This window comes from Terrapene carolina, unplaced genomic scaffold (genome assembly GCF_002925995.2).
Source record: "Terrapene carolina triunguis isolate 2854851 unplaced genomic scaffold, T_m_triunguis-2.0 Scaffold35098, whole genome shotgun sequence".
Taxonomy (NCBI): Eukaryota; Metazoa; Chordata; order Testudines; family Emydidae; genus Terrapene; species Terrapene triunguis.
Genome location: NW_020699449.1, coordinates 13,528,235 through 13,542,605, shown reverse-complemented (window position 1 = coordinate 13,542,605; position 14,371 = coordinate 13,528,235).

The following is a 14,371-nucleotide window of genomic DNA, read 5'->3' as shown; positions in this document are numbered from 1 at the left end:
TCCTTTGCACCAGTGTAATTCTGTAGCAGAACTCTATTGATTTCAACAGAGTTATTAAGTTCCAGATTTCCCCCAGGGTTCCTGAGAGCAGACTTTGACCCGTCTTTAAGAATATATACATATATGAGAGGCTTTCCCTACTCCTGGCAGAATTTTAATATTAATACTTCAGAGCTCTCATATAGCACTTTTCATCAGCAGATCAAAAAGTGCCTTACAAAGGAGGTCACCAGCATATCCCCATTTTACAGATGGGAAAACTGAGGGATGGGGAGGTGAAGTGACTTGCCCAAGGTCCCCAGCAGGCCAATGGCAGAGCCAGAATAGAATGCAGGAGCCCTGAGTCCTGGTCCAGGGCTCTATCCACACTGCCTCCTCTTAAGAAGGCGCTTTCCTAAAAGCACAGATGCGAAGCCTTAAAGAAAAGGAAGATTGGACATGATTTGCTCATGAATAACATTAGATCTGATCTTCCTGCTATTGAAGTCAATGGAAGTTTTGCCACTGATTTCAACCCAGCAGGATTGGGCCTTCTATTAGGCCGGGATAACTTTGCTCAGGTTCATTACTAATTCCTATAGCTGTAGTCAATGTAGGGATTTGATCGTTCTCCAACCGAATGGATGATACTTGTCTATGAGCTAATCAAATGTAACAAAGAAAATGGAAATCCAAGCCCAAGTCTGGCTATTTTGACTGTGTGGTGAACGTGTTTATGTTCAATATAATGACGGACATGGTACACTTCCCTAATTTCACATCTTATGCCTCAGAGCTTCCAGGCTTTCAATCTTTTGAAGGTGCCATAATATCCTGCAGTCTCCTTCCTCTACCACAACAATACATCCTGAACAGGAGCGCAAGAAATACGACCATTTAGCAGAAGGGTTTACACTAGATGATAGATTCCTGTTGTTCCTAGAACATCTGAAACAATCAGTTCCTGGAGGTGCCTTTATCCATCTTGCATATAGAAGGTTTTTTTTACTCTATGTGATGCATTGCACACTTCCTTTAGAGCAGCCAGAAAACTGTACAGGGATAAGAACTAGGTGTTGGTCCCAAAGCTCTTGCCCGTACGTGTTGTGCCTCACATTAAGGAGTGGTGGGATTAATTCTTCTACCTCCATTTCCCATCTCTTCTGCTTCTCCCTATACCTCCTCATCCTTGTTTCTCTCTCTCCACCATTGACTCCTTCTTACTATGCACCATATGCCCTTTAGGTCAGACGGTTAACAAAAATGTTCACTCATTTTGGGTGCTCTGCTTGGGCCTGGTTTTCAGAAGCGCTTACACTCAGAGACTCATTGCTAACATACCAACACCAAAACCACGTTCAATCGCCTGATCGGCTAAGGCGGGCGAATTGCTGCAGCTGACGGCTGACCTGGTCAGGCAAGAAGCAGTGTGCATTGGCTTGCTTATTAATCAGGATAAAACCAAGTACCTGGCCATTATCATCCGTCAGCCTCCAACTCCAGGTTACAACCGGCTCAGTATTAACCTCTCTGCACAGGACATCAAGCAGGAGGCACCTGACCAATATTTGGACAGCATCACAGACAAGTGCCTGAGGTGGCTTGAAAGATGTGGACACTCATATTGCAGCAGCAGCCTCTGTGGGTACTTTGTGGCAGTAAGCTTACTATGAAGCTGCAGATCTATAGACTGTACAACCCTTTTGGGCCCCGAGGAAGGCTGAAGACCGGCGGATGGACGTTATCAATTCTCATCGTCTTCCTCAGCTGTTCCATATTATACATCAGGACAAGCTCAGAAATGAGGGTATTCAGAGCCAGAACCACCTCCATCAGCACTGGTTCAGGGGTAGCAGCTTGCTTGGTAAGGACATATTATTAGGTTGGAAGACAAACAAATTCTGAAGTGTGCTTACCTAGGAATGCCGCTACCTGGCCAGTGATCACGTGGCCACCAAAAGCTTTAGGGGTGTGATAAGATGGCCAGTGAGGGACATAAACTGAACATCCAGCCGGACCACTTTAAGGACCTAGCTAGAGATCAAACTTGGTGGTGGTTGATCTGCAAAGAGGCTACGTCCCTTTGGGATTTGTCTTGATGATGATGGTGAAGAAGAATGGGGAACATTATCCATGGGCATCCATTGGCCTCAATCTACGTGAGCATGAAAATGCAGCAAGAGATTCCCCTTATTAGGGAGCCTCCGATCTCATGAGACTGCACCAAAGAATCCCCAAATACATAGAGGACAATTCTGTCCCATCTTTTTTAGACCAGCTCCATGGGTCTAAGGTAGCGGTTCTCAAACTGTGGGTTGGGACCCCAAAGTGAGTTGCGATCCCCTTTGAATGGGGTCGCCAGGGCTGGCTTAGACTTGCTGGGGCCCGGGGCTAAAGCCCGAGCCCCACTGCTCAGGGCCGAAGCCAAAGCCCGAGGTCTTCAACCCTGGGCTACGGGGCTCAGGTTGCAGGCCTGCTTGAGCTTCAGCTTTGGCCCCCCTGCCCAGAGCGGTGAGGCTCGGGCATTGGCCCCTCCACCCAGGGCAGTGGGGCTCGGGCAGGCTCAGGCTTCGGTCCCCCCCACCCCCCTCCTGGGGCTGTGTAGTCATTTTTGTTCTCAGAAGGAGTCGCGGTGCAATGAAGTTTGAGAACCCCTGGTCTAAGGAAAGGGAGGCGTGAGAGCAGCAGAATGAGGACAATGGACTTCAAACAAGCACACTTCACCATAGAGAACTAGCAGGTAAAGTCCCATAGGAAGAAAACCTAAGGGGGAAAGGAGTTCAGGAAAGCTGTATGCAGTGTTGTAACTGTGTCAGTACCAAGCTATTAGAGAGACAGGGTGGGTGAGGCAATATCTTTCATTGGACAAACTTCTGGTGGGGAGAGAGACAAGCTTTCGAGCCACACAGAGCTTTTCTTCAGGTCTCTTCTTTTCAGGAGAGCTGGCAGTTTCTCAAGGAGACAGTATTAAAGGCACAGCTGCAAATTATCCCGATGAGAAGGAAAGCTAGGAAGACTAGCAAGAGGCCAATATGGTTCCATCAGGAGCGTTTTCATAACTTGAAAATTAAAAAGGTACCTACAAAAAGTGCTCTCAGGCACCCCGGCCCTCCCAGTGACCCAGGGCAGGTGGAGAGTCTGGGGCTCCCCACAGCAGCCTGAGCTCCCTGGGCGGCTGTTATCACAGCCTGGCTCCGGCTTCTGGCCTGGTCAGGGGGCAGGGCCTTGGGGGAAGAGGAGGAGCAGGGGCTGGGCCATGGCGGGGCGGGGCTCCTGCATGTGACCCGCTTTTACCTTTTGAAAAGGTGATCACCCTAATCGGGGTCCATGCTGTCCGCTGTTCTTCAGCCACAGCATTTTCTGTGGCATCCACCCCAGCCACAGACCTGTGCCTGGAATCAAAGCATTCTTGTCAAAGCCTGTTTTCAGTGCTCCTGGTGCTAACCTTGTAACCTGAGTTGGGTGCAGTTCTTGTTTCCTGAGTCTGCAGACAGCCTGCGGAAATAGCTCTGAGAGGTGTGCACTGCCCCAATCACCTCAATCTTCTGTTAACCCTGAAACCTAAAGATGTCCACGTAAATGTCAATACAGCTAGATGTTTAGCTAATAATCATTTTAGCAGAACCATCCATGTGCTTGGTTTTAGCAGAACCAAAATGTGTTTGTCCCCCGTTAAGTAGGTGGGGGGACCAATGGGATCACTTAGCCAGTGGGACAATCACAGAATAAGTGCTGAAAGTCCCCATTGTTTGGCACGTGTTACTATTCTTGCACTATTAGAAGCCATGGGATCTGGACACAACCTGGCTGAGAGGATCTAGGGAGAGCGCCAAGTCCTGGATGACACCCAGGTTATGGCCCTGACTGACAGGCCGAACGGTGGGGTTGTTTGCAGTGACTGAGGAAGGTGGGAGGGGAGAGGGTTGGATGGAAAGATGAAGAGTCCACCATTGATGGTCCACATTGCGGTTAAGCTGGTGGCTGGAGATCCATGAGGAGAAGCCAGAGAGACAGGCTGAAGTTTTAGGTTAGACACAATGCTAGTAAATGAACAATTGGGAACAACTCTGCCCTGGCAGGAGCATGGGCTGGCCGGCCTATAGGTCTGTTCCGTCTCCATGCTCCAAGAAGGGAAGCAGGGACAGCAAGAGGGTACGGACCGAGGGCTCCTGCACAGAGGAGGGAAGGGATGGGATGGGAGCCAAGCATACTTGGCTCATGTCCCTCAGTGCAGAACCCTCAGGACAAATATATGCACAACCTGAGGGACCGCAGGGCTATTGCTGCTCCTTAATTGGCTATAATTAGAGACGCTTGTCCTGATCAATGCAGGAGAGGTCTCCCCCTCCCCTGCCTCAGACTCCAGGGGCTGAGTGTGATGCTCCGCCATCAGCGAGAAAAACAGGGAAGAGTGCAACCTTGCACCGTTCTGAGCCCCAGCAGGCACATGGTTGTTCTGGCTCTGGCCTGAATGCTCTATTACACACCAAAAGGGAACGCTCAGAACCTTAAAAGCTTTTGGAAAGAGGTCGTCACCAGGAGGCAATGAATTATGGGCGCAGAAGTGACCTGGGACCTGTGTCTTTTTATCCTGAGAGACTGATTGGATCGCCAGGATACAGGCATCGATCAGAAAAAAAAACCAGCAAATATTTCCCTTACGGCAAAGAAATGAATGTTAATGAGCAGGGACTCATCAGAGTGCCTCTACCGCAAAGGAGCGACGGGAGCATAGGTGTAGGAGAACGTGCTGGGCTGGAAAAGCTGTAGCAGCCAGTGCCCAAGCTTTCCATCCCATCTCTGCCCGCTATTTGGGACTATACAAATGTAAACTAGGGCTCTGCTGCCCTGGGAAACTGGAGCAGTGTCTGATTGGTTCACAACCTCGGTTTGCACCTCCCTTTCTGGCGATTTTGCCCCTGCAGGTTTCTTCCCTCCCCCTCTGATGCGGCATGGAAATGAGTTTTCATACCAAAACGTGAACAGACACATTGTAGAGGACAGGTGCCCATTGCAAAGCTAAAATCTGTGTGCCTTGGATTGCACACTCCACATGATACAGCCCAGCCTATAGCCCAATGCACACCTACGGCCCGGTGCGATTAAACAGTAAGTGTCCTCTCTTCCTTTGGAAATGGAGAGCAATGCTTGAGGTGCAGCATGGCCCCTCATGCAGTGAAAAGAGTTTCCCAAGGGGAAGCTCTGGCCCTGTGGCCAGAGACCAGTTGGCCCAATGGCAAAGCCAGCTTGTGTGCCCAGGGGGCTGGCCATGACCCAGGCAGTGTTGGATAGTCGGGTGTTTAACCCTCACAAGCTGTTTGTAGCCTTTGCCCCCCCCCCAGCAGTCACAGTAACACCCCCCAACTGATGATCCCTCCCTACCATCCCCGTGCACTGTGCCACTGGCCTGGCTCTCTGCTCCCAGCGGCCAATTCCCCGGCTCTGCCTCCCTTCCCTCGCTGGCCTGCAGGGGTATGCCCTCCTGAGCGGGCTAGCTACCAGCCAGACCCTCACCTGGGGCCTGGCAGAGGGACGGTCGTGAAGGGACTGCACGTCCCTGTGGCCTGCGCCGCTTCCCGCAGCTCCCATTGACCGGGAACAGCGAACTGCAGCCGCTGGGAGCTGCGGGCGGTCGTGCAAATGTAAACAAACTGTCTGGTGGCCCACCAGCGGATTACCCTGACAGGCACTTGCTCTGTGCTCTTTGTTGCTCGTTTTCTTGCCCGCCCTCCCTCCCCCCAGTTCACCCCAAACCAGGGCATATGGCTAGGCCTTGGGGCAGTAGGGCTGTGGTGAGCACACTGCTTCGGTGCCTTGGGAGCAGTGCTCCAGCCTGCCCCGTGCATGAGACCCCGTGCGCCCAGGCTTCTGGTGTCTGGCGCTGTAGCTGGATCTTGTGGGCACCACTCCTGGTGGGGGACGGGCATTTCCCCACCACTTTTGCAGAGCGCTGAGCTGATGGAGGGGCAGAAAGCGGGGGGCTGAGCAGGAGCTCCCTCCCCAACCCCGACTGAGAGCAGGTTCCCCCGCCAAGAGCAGAGTGAAAGGAGCCAATTGCATAGGAGCCCCTCCTCCCCCGGGCCCTGCAAACTGGGTGATGCAGGAGCAAGCACCCCTCAGACAACAGGAGCCAGTGAGGGCCCCCTGGTGTGCAGAGCAAGACCTGGCTCAGGCCTGCTTGGGGCAGTCCGCACTGGCGAGACAACTCAGCTCCATCGGTGTGCCCAGCCCTCCTCCCATCCACACTCCCAGGGCTAGTGCTTCCAACCACCTCAGGGAGGCTTTCACGCAGGCTGGGAACCTGCCCGCTTTGCAGTGAGGATGCAGGGTGAATCCCTCAAGGACCACAGGGGACAGCAGCACCAGCAAAGACCCAGTAACTTGAGTGACTCCTCTTGGGGCAGCCGAGCTTGGGGCAGGCCCTGCTCACAGATCTCGCAACTTAACTTTGCTTTATATCAGCAACGTTTTGACCCCTACTTTAGTTCAGGCCTCAGGCCTCGCACCAGGCCTCCAAGACAAGAGCTTGTGACTCAGGCTCTCTTCCTACTACGACGCTTAACGGGGGAAAGAATGTTTTGGCACAGATCAGGCTCCAAATCGTGGGCCTGGGCAGCAGCAGAGCAGAGAAGAGCAGCAAGGGCTGGACAGGTGTCAGAGAGCGGTAGGCCAGAGGAACCAGCTGGTCAAGAATGGGAGAGACTGTACAGGAGAGATGAGGAGTGGAATTCAAGTCTCAAGCAAGCACGCAAGAAGGTTTGACATTCGATTTCCTCCAGGTTCTTATACCCCCCTAATCACTGGACTAACTGAACGCCTTCTTTGGTGCGTGAGCTCCCCTCCAACATCTGGGGAAGCACTTGGAAAAACCCTCGGCCTTGTGTTCACATGTAGCTGCACTGCTGTAACACTTTACACCAAAGGGAGGGCTTCCTCCATCGGCGTAGTTAATCCACCGCCCCGAGAGGCGGTAGCGATGTGGATGGGAGAAGCTCTCTCGCCAACATAGCACTGCCTACAAGTGAGGGGTAGGTCGGTGTAACTACGTCACTCAAGGGTGTGGATTTTTCACTTTGTGAGCATGGGCAAGTCGCCCGACCTATCTGTGCCTTGGTCCAACCTTGAACCAGCCACACACGGCTATGAGAACACTGACCTCACAGGGGCGCTGGGAGGCATAAGTGGTATGAAAAGCACTTTGAGGTCCTTTTGTGTTATTTTGATGGAATAAATGGGCACAGAGAGTCAAAGGTGTTAACACGACCCTGTCTCTGCACAACCAAGGTTTGGGGTTCCACATACAGAGACTGCAGGCTGGTTAGTACCATGGTAAACACCCCATTAAACACCTTTTAAAGCTTTTATTAAAGATCTAGAAAAGGAAGTAAAAACAGCTAAAGCATTTGAAATGTAAAGTATTAAGTAAAGCTTTTGTTTTAACGGTATCCCTCGTTCCCTTTCCCTTTGGCTGTAGAGAGTCTTTAGAAGGAAGAAATTCCCTTTGACAGTCTTTTAGATGGTATTAAAGATGGTAATAATTATCCTTGGAACAGAGAGAAAATTAATTGAGATGCCCGCAGCTCTTGTTAAAGTCTGATCCTGGAAGACAAAACAAGACAAACATGCACAAAAGGGAAGAGAAAAGAACTTCAAAGAGAGAAAATGCAGCTTTTGTCTTGAGTGTTGAATCACTGCTGGAGAAACACAGCTGTGAACTCACACAGGCAAATGATAAAAGACAAAAACACTCTGACACCTATGAGTGAACACTTTCCACAAAGTGATCACTCTATGTCTGACCTCTCAGTCCTCCTCCTCAAAGGAAACCTGCACAACACCTTCAGAAGATGAGCCTGGGAGCTTAAATTCATAACTCTGCTAGACACTAAAAATCATGGACTACAGAGACACTGGAATTATGGCTTCTTACAACAAGCTGTAACCCACTAACAACCCCAGCCCCAGATTTTTCTTTTACCTTGCTCTCCTTCTCCCGCCCCCCCCAGGAAAGAGAGATGTTAAGGGGTCAGTTCACCTTGAATGGTCCCTTGGAATGTGTGTTAACTAATTATGCTAAACGATCTGTTCCACCTTGTATTGAGCAGTGGCGCTCTGAGTGCGTTTCCCAGACCTGAAGAAGAGCTCTGTGTAGGCTCCAATAGGTCTATTTTAGATAGATGCAGCTGCATCACTGTAGCACTGCCGGTGAAGATGCTGTGAGCTGATATGGGTCTGTTCCTTCCTAGGCTAAAAGCACCAGTAGGCTCTAGGCTAAAACTCACCAACCTGCTCTGTCCCCTCCTAGCTACGTCCACGGCTTCCTTTCCCTCTTCCTCTTTTGTGCTGTCCCCTGGATATCCCCCCCTAATATCCACCCTTTATGCTCCCACCTCTCTGTGCAATGTAAGGGCAGTGACCAAAGACCCATGGAGAATGGCAGCATTGCCTGCATGTCGCAGCTTTACTAAGATTGGACAACTTTTATTCTTTAGGGCCTGTGATGGGGTGAAATTCTGCTCAGAGCCAGGACAGAGCTGATTGGCTGGATGGGCTGCCAATCACCCAGCCAGCTAGGGGTGGGAATTCCCTTCTCCACAAAGGGTTCTGGGTAGGGAGCCCTCTATAAAACTTCCTGGGGCTTCCAGCTGAGAGTTCGAGTTGCTGGGGAAAGGATTCCCTGGAGGAGCCTGGCCCTGTGGGAGTTATGATATGGGCAGTAAGGATTCCTTCTCCTTGCTGCTTTTAATCTTTATTCATTTATTTAAAATAAGTCTTGGCATTTTTAAGCCTCTCCAAGCTGGGTCTTGCTGCTTTATTGGACCTCCTTGCTGCTGCGTGCCGCCATGGGGCCACATCCGTTAATGTCTCCAGCACCCCATTGCTTTCTGAATCAGGGCCCTGGTTAACGGGCTGCATGAAAAGATCAAACCTGGTCAGGGTGCTGTCTCCATTTGGAGCCGAGTTGTCTTCCCGCCCCTGTGAATCGCTGCTCCCTTCTTCATCTCTCTCTCCACAGAGTTCCAGCAGCTCCCCTGGAACAGCCCCTACAGAGGAAATGCCGGCTTTAAAGCGTCTTCATTCAGAACCCCGGCAGCACCCCCTTTTCAGCGACGGTAGGAGTCATTGGTAAGCGCTTGATGTCCAGGTTACAGCAATCCTTTAAGCCTACAGGTTGCTCACGCTGGTGGCTTTCTTCACCATCTGTCTGATGGCCCCCATGACCACAGTGTCTGAGCGCCCCACACCCCTCTGTGAGGCAGGGCAGAGCTGAGCTGTTATCCCCATGGTACAGATGGGAGAGGGAGACTCAGAGAGGCTAAATGACTTGGCCAAGGTCACACAAAGAGTCTGTGACAGGGCAGGGAATTGAGGGCTAGTGCCCTAGTCACTGTCCCATCCTTCTTACCCCAGAGCTGCTGGGCTCTGGAGACTGAACTTCCCTCTGGCTCTCCGGAGCAGGGCTGAAGCTCACATCGGAGTGATAGCATGGAGGAGGTTCTCTGACTGCTGTCATGCCCCTTCCCTGGACATCACTCTTCAAGTCTGCTTTCCCGGTACCGGACGCCAAGGGAACCCCGGCTGCCGGAGATGCGAAGAGCACTGGCAGCTCCGCTGAAACCGGCGGGCGCTGGGAGCACTCGGCACCTCGGGGAATCAGACCCTACATCAGAAGAACATTACTAAGTTCAGATTTCGCTATTGCCGTTGGCGGGCGTGTCTGCGGCTGCGCTACGTGACCGTGTCTAACACGATTAGGTGGCTGCGGGAATTGCCACATAATTGTCCTTTTGATTTTGCTGCATTCCAATTGTGAGCTGTCACATAAAAACAAAACCAAAAAACCTCTAGCTCTTATGACTGGGAAGATAACCTTCAAAAAGCAAACTAGACATGCAGCCATGCAGGGGCATTGGCTTGAGTCTGCAGATGGCTGGTCGCAAAGAACTGGGGTTTCTGCCCTGTAATACATGGCTATTCTCCCACAGAGTAACAGGGCCTTCCTTAGCGCTAGTTAAGGTTCACTAATCGTTTCCATTCCACCTCCCGTCTTCCGCCCCTCCCCCATTTTCAGTCTATCGTAAATTTCCGGAACTTCCATCTCACCTTGGAGGCTTATTCTTCTAAAGTCTGGTCACTGCACACCGCTGAACTTGTTTGGAAAGTTTAAGTGAAAACAGTCCAGCCATTTCAGAGAACAAGTTGGAAGGGAAATCCACATTTCTCACAGAAGGAAAATAAATCCATTCCGGGTAAAAAAAAAAAAAAATTTTTTTTAACAGCCCTACAGTTGCAACACTAAGAACTTGGTAGGTAGGGTGACCAGATGTCCTGATTTTATAGGGACAGTCCCAATTTGTGGGTCTTTTTCTTATATAGGCTCCTATTACCCCCCACCCCCTGTCCCGATTTTTCACACTTGCTGTCTGTAGGTGACATTTGGTACGGAAATACACCTTCACTGAGGAGCAGTATCTTTTGTTATTCCAGAGAAGCTTGGTTTGGATAGGACTGAGCTATTAGCCTTTGAAAATGGCAGCTGGAGCAGGCCAAGTATGTTGTTTTTGCTAAACTCATTTATGTGGCAATCGGCTCAATGCAGGCAGATCCCTGCGCCCATGCTGAAACTCACAGAAATCAATGTAAGTTTGCATAGGCACAGGGCTCCCAGCCGTGAGACCCAGTTGGAGAATCAAGACCAAAATATGTAGCTAAGGAACTATTCACTACATATGCATGCCTGGCTGACTGAGCTATCTAATGAACGTAGGGTGTGACAACAAGACTGCAATCGAATGTGTGATTGTAGCATGTATTGAACTTGCAGCAGGCGGATTGTACATCCTGCGCTGAAGCCTGTGCTGCTGTGGATTCACTGCTATTGGTACCAGTGCTGGCTAGATTCAAGCCAGCTCGGGTCTGTGTCCAAGTGATGCAATCGCACCTCCTAACTGCAATGCAGACATACCCTTAGAGCTCTCGCCCGAGTCCCTGCAGAATTTGTGAGGCGCCAAGGCAGAGCTCCTGTGCAGTTTGTAAGGTGATAACTTAGGGTCTGTCCTCACAGCTGAGTTAACTCCAGCTCTCTGCACTTGAGTGACTCCTGTTGAGTCAGCCGAGCTTGGGCCCGGCCACGCTGCAAACAACACTGGGGTTGCTGGTCTACACTGGTGTGCACTCACTCACGTGTGGTGCTAAGACTTCTGGGGGCACATCCCATGGGCTGCACTAAGCTAAGCTGCCCCATGAATTCGTTCCCAGTGGATTGTGGAGAACTGGTTTGTCCTTCCTGGGGGAACTGCAGGAAGGCATTGGAGGACTAGCAGCCCTCGAGTGGAACTAGCCTGCGTCCTCCTTCAGAGTGATAGTGTTAGCAGCTGATGAGTTGTGCTACCTTGAGCTTTAACCAATAGCTCCTGGTCATGGAGGCTAACTCGAGTTAAAACACCACCACATTCAAGTGAAGGGTTTTGTGTGTGGACAGACTCGAGTTCGGGGCAACATCCAAACTCTAACTCCAGTTAACTCGGCAGTGGAGACAAGTCCTTAGAAACTGGGCAAGGCATACTGCACCTGGCCCAGCTGCTGAGTTTCTAAGGTTTGCAAGAGAGGATATTTCCTGCATGCCTCCCAAAGTGCACAGAAGCAGGGGTCCTTGTAGCAGGCCTCCCAAAGTGAAGCAGGTGTTGGGCTCTTGTCACCTGTAAGATGACATCACTAGTTCTTCAGTCAGCCACAGAGACCTCCAGCAAAATCCAGGTAGACAAGACCTACTTTTTCTAATGTCAAAAGAGGGGGGGAATCTTTTCCTGAGTGGAATAAACAACCTTTCAGATTTTCTTGATGCCAATAAAATAAAAGCACAAACACAATATTTTTTGGCCTTTAAAGGTCACCTTTCAGAAGTAGGAATTGCAGGTTTCCCAGCAGACTTTTAAAGCTAAGCTAAGCACTTTGTACTTTCAAACAGCGATCCTGCTGAATAGATAGCTTATGGGCTAAATGGCCCCCCTCCTCCATGCACGTGTAATTACCAGCTGTGCATTTGTAATAATTACAGTTTTTATCTGGAGGATGACTAATTAAAAAAGCCCTCATCAATGCTCCATTTCAGAAACGTAGCCTGACTGATGGCTTCCTTTGTTGGTATAAACCGGGCCGAGTTTGCACTCTCAGTATATTGCAGGGGTAGTTTTGTGCTCCATCATCAGTGGCATTTTTATTGAGATCCAGGTGCTTCCTTGAGGTGTGCAGTGATGACCTTTGATTAACGAGAGCTGGGTCAGTAATTTCATTATGGGGAGCAGCTCCTGGATAACTTCATTAACTTAATGTGCACAGTTCATATTTCATCTTTATGCTACCCTTAATCGTAAGTGAGTTTTGGTTTTGCTAATATTCTGATATGTAAACTGACTCCCTTTCCCCCTCCCAGAGGAACTGATCTTATCCAGCTAACATTTTAATTGTATTTCATGGGACCATCCATATACTTTTCTATGAAGAATGTGTGTGGAAAGTACAGATCTTTCTCTCTTTTTCCAGTTTCCCGGTAATTTCCCGGTAATTTCTGCCGGCATTAGAGCAGTTCCACAGTTGGTATAAACTGGCATCATGCCATTGATTTTATCCGAGCCATGATGGTTTACCCCAGGGGATGAGCTGGCCCACTGCTAGATGGCAGGCCCCTAATTTAAATAATCCAGTGGATTTGTTGTAGCTAGTCACTGCCGGCGTTGGGGTGGGCTGAGAGGGGTGGGGAGAAGAAATCTCTCATTGAACAAGAATTCTTATACAAATCACTTTGACAGAAGTGACAAGACCATGGCAAAGCTCCTCTGGGAGGACTGCTAACCCCAGAAGAGAAAGGAGGAGAGAGAGATCTTGTTTAGCTGGACTCCCACCCAGAAACCCAGGCTCCTTGGATTTTGTCTGAGTAAAGATTAACATAGTAGCCCACGAGATTACCCCTGTCAGGTGAAGTTATACTCTTATCTCTTCACTGCTGCTAGCAATTACTTCCAGGATGGCTGAGCTCATACTTTGAGCCCTCATCAACTGAGGTAATGGGCTGAAATGTCTTGGAAGTAATTCTTAACATTATTGTAGACAATAATATAATTCTACCTGACATACCTATCCAACCATCCCTCTATTAATGACTATGGACAATTTATGTTTGTTGGGGAATCTAATTAGGTATCACACTTAGAAATGCCAGCCAGAGGGAAACAATTCTTAATGTAATACATTGAGGTATACGACTTTTTTGAGATTAGCTGATCTACCTATTTTAGGTATTTGAATTGCCTGGCTTGGGCGAACTTGTAGATATCTATTTGTTTCATTCATTTGAACGCTCTGGTAACTATAAGCCAAGAGATTCAAAAGTGATGAGTGATTCCTCAAAGGGTCCTGATTTTTCAAGGGCAGGTGCTCAACATGTTCTAAAGGATCATCTAAGTTGTCTTAAATTGGGCCTGCAGAAACAAAACCACCCCAAATCACTAGTAACTTTTGGAAGTCTTGGCCCGACATGCTGCGACACAAACTGAAAACATGCAGGACATTTCTCCACTGGGGGGAATTGGGGGATTCGCCATCTCTTGATGTCTTCAGATCAAGACTGGATGATGTTCTGGAACAGACACTTTAGCCGAACACAAGTTACTGGGCTCAATACAAGGGTAACTGGGTGAAATTCTATGTCCTTTCCTATACAGCAGGTCCGACTAGATCAGGGGTAGGCAACCTATGGCATGCGTGTCAAAGGTGGCACGCATGCCAAAGGCGGCTCGCGAGCTGATTTTCAGTGGCACTCGCACTGCCCGGGTCCTGGCCACCGGTCCGGGGGGCTCTGCATTTTAAATTAATTTTAAATGAAGCTTCGTAAACATTTTAAAAACCTTATTTACTTTACATACAACAATAGTTTAGTTATATATTATAGACGTATAGAAAGAGACCTTCTAAAAACGTTAAAATGTCTTACCGGCACACGAAACCTTAAATTAGAGTGAATCAATGAAGGCTCGGCACACCACTTCCGAAAGGTTGCCGACCCCTGGGCTAGATGATCTAATGGTCCCTTCTGGTCTTAAACCCCAGGAATTGATGACTCAAAAGGCTCATTTTCCACAGGTCTAGTTTGCACGGGTATGTAATTGTGAGTGCAAAGCTGAGTACTTGCTACTCGAGCCTGCTGTTTGGGGGTACAAATAATGTGACTTATGTGGCATTTTCACCCAAGCATCTCCAGTGCTTTACAAATGTTAGTTAAGTCACACAGCACCAGCCCTGGCCGTATTAGGGTCAGAACCAGGCTAGCTATGCACACGTGACCAGTACAGTTGTTGGTAGCTGGGCTCTGTGTAGTCTGGGATATTGTCTTCAG